The sequence below is a fragment of the Chiloscyllium punctatum genome, chromosome 43 (assembly GCF_047496795.1).
Source record: "Chiloscyllium punctatum isolate Juve2018m chromosome 43, sChiPun1.3, whole genome shotgun sequence".
NCBI lineage: Eukaryota > Metazoa > Chordata > Chondrichthyes > Orectolobiformes > Hemiscylliidae > Chiloscyllium > Chiloscyllium punctatum.
In genome coordinates, this window is record NC_092781.1 from 55,320,244 (window position 1) to 55,323,096 (window position 2,853).

The following is a 2,853-nucleotide window of genomic DNA, read 5'->3' on the forward strand; positions in this document are numbered from 1 at the left end:
AGTCATTATAATCAGCTGGCATTCTGCTACTTACTCCAGTCCCTGTATTGTGCAGTTTGGTTTCCTCGGAGCTACAGATGTAAATTTATTCATGAATCTCCCGGGTCATTGCTCTGCTAACTAAACAAAAGTAGCGAGAAACTCATTTAGTCAAAACAAAATTGTATGCAAAATGCGTGTGTCGAATATTACAAGAAACATGAAAAAGTCAACTGAGAGCCTCTTTGATGTAAAAATACAATCCAACAGGACAAATTGGAAAGTTCTTCTGCTAATAATAAATGGCAAGTAACAATGATATTTCACTGAAGACCTATTACTGGGGATATCCATCACCCAATTTCACTTTCAATGGGATTTCCGTTTCCCAAGGCAATGGGACAGAGAAACAAGAACAAAGTGAACTGGCTGTCAATTCACTATCACTGCTCTTATGCTGTGGTGAGGTCTGATATCACGCAGAATCACAGAAGTGCAAAAGTGCAGAAAGAGACCATTTGGCCCATTGTGCCTGCACTGCCTTCTAAATGAGCATCATTACTCGTGTTAATCTCTTGCTTTTCTCTCAACAAATCATTTCACATCATTTATATCCAAGTGATCATCCAGTGCCTTGTTGAATGCCTCGATTGAACCTGCCTCCACCATATTCCCAGACATCACATTCTATACACCAACTATTTGCTCAGTGAAGAACTTTTACCTCACTTCACCTTTTCTTCTTTTGCAAATGAACTCGTTTGGCATTTATTAAATACTTCGATCTTTTGCAAAGCAATGTGTTTTCAGTCTGGCTTCTTGAGAAGAGAGAAGTGTTGCATCCCTTGGATAACTTCGTTGTATGCTGTCGGACCAAATGAAGCAGAAGACTTAACCCGTTCTGGTGTGTGGCGTGTGGGTGTGTGCGTGCCTGAATGAATGACTGAATCAGTGAGTGAGTGAATGAATGGATGGACTGCAACTGTTCAAAAAAACAGAACACTACTAACCAACAGAGGGCAACTCGGGATTGTCGATAAATGCTCTCATCTTGTGTGAATGAATTCATAAATGGGCCAGGGATGCAAGTGGCTAGAGTGGCATGTTAGGAGGATGATGGATGCAGAGCGTGGCAGGTTCCAGAGGTAAGTCAAAATTAGTCAGTTTGGGTCATGAGATACTCAGTTCAAGGGCTATTCAAGACTGATGAAGGGATGCAGTCAGACTGGGGGTTAGTTTTGTGTGTTTGTGTTAAAGTTCAACTCCCACGTTGAAATACCTCTAACTGATGTGAAGCTCAGAGAAAAGGAGTTGAATAAAATTATTAGTGCTTGGGATCTTCCCTGAGAAGGAAACATCAGTCCCTATCCATTTCAGCTTCCTTCAACCATCACTGGTGGGTGCCAGACCCAATTTGGACTTAATCCATTGCTGCTCATTCACCCAGTCCTGCTGGAATTCCTCTGTTAAAGAACAGTTCTGATCAGGAAATGAAAAAAAAACACTGTTCCTGCTGCTAGCCCGTGTGCTGTTGTAAGGGGTGTTTGTGTGGCTGCTGGGTGGAAACACTGGAGCATCCCCGTATCCCCGTTTTAATCGTGTTGGTGTAGGACGCCCTGGTGATGCTGCCTTTGTGAATTCGGTTTTGTTCCAGTCTTACTCAGCTGCCTTGCTACAGCCAGTACTGTCTTGACTGTCTTTACTCCATCCACTTCAATCAGCTGGATATGGAGTAAATTCATTCACCTTTTTTCAGTTTCCACAAATGCCCTTTGTTTGGTGGACCTTCTGTGGTACCTTTCTCCTGCCTTCACTTTCTCCTGTTCCACTTCAGGCAATTGCATGTATCAGCTCACAGACGCCGATATCTTTCATGCTCCCCACCCCATCGCCATTTTCTTGTCCTGTTGATACCAGTGTCCACGCCAGTGCTTCAGAAATAGTGCACAGCCGCTTCCTGACACCAATCTCTTTGTTAGTATGCTCAATAGCGAAGGATGTTAGCTGAAATTACAAAGGGATCGCGACCAATTGGGAAAATAGGCTGAGGAGCGGCAGATGGAGTTTATTGCATTTTTGTACAATAAAGGAGGGCATGATTTGATCCATTAATGGTGGCGAACTGGTTAGTGTTTCGAGCAGAGACCGAGACATTGCGGGGTGAGGAGGTAGAACGTGTAGGGCAACATTTTCCACAGAGGTTGGTTTGTATGCAGAATGAACAGCCAGAGGAAGCTCCCTGGACAGGTATGTGAATCGCAAAGGTTCAGAGGGATATAAATCACTGCAGACAAACTAGTTTAGTTTGGGAAACCTGGTCAGCGAGGATCAATTGGAAAGAAGGGTCTGTTGTTTCCATGTTGCATGATTCCATGATTCCAAGATTTGGTGGCACGAGCGTGTTCATGTCATGACTGTGAATTCAGTTTTCCAATCTCACAGGAGTTAACACTAGGCTTCATACTATCTTTTTGCTGGAGAACTAATCAAGTCAATGCGTCAGAATTGGCAGAACGCTTCTTCTCCATCCCAGAGTTACAGAGAGTCATGTGTAGAAAGGAAATTGCACATTAACAAGTTCAAAATTCATGGAAAATTCACACCAAAGTCCATGCTTCAGATCTTGCAAAAGATCCCAGCATTCATCTCAGCTCAGAAGATCTATACAAATGCACCACCACCTGTAAAACCTCTCAATCCCCCTTAGTTCACTCTAAATCCCTTATCAGAAATACTCTCCAAGATATGAAATAATCGTGACTGCAAAATTTGCTCTATTTCTGTTACTTCGTAAATTCCAACCTCCGTTAAAATGAGACAACATCATCCTTCCATCTGGCAGTTCTGGTGACCTTGCTACAGGAAGGATATTAT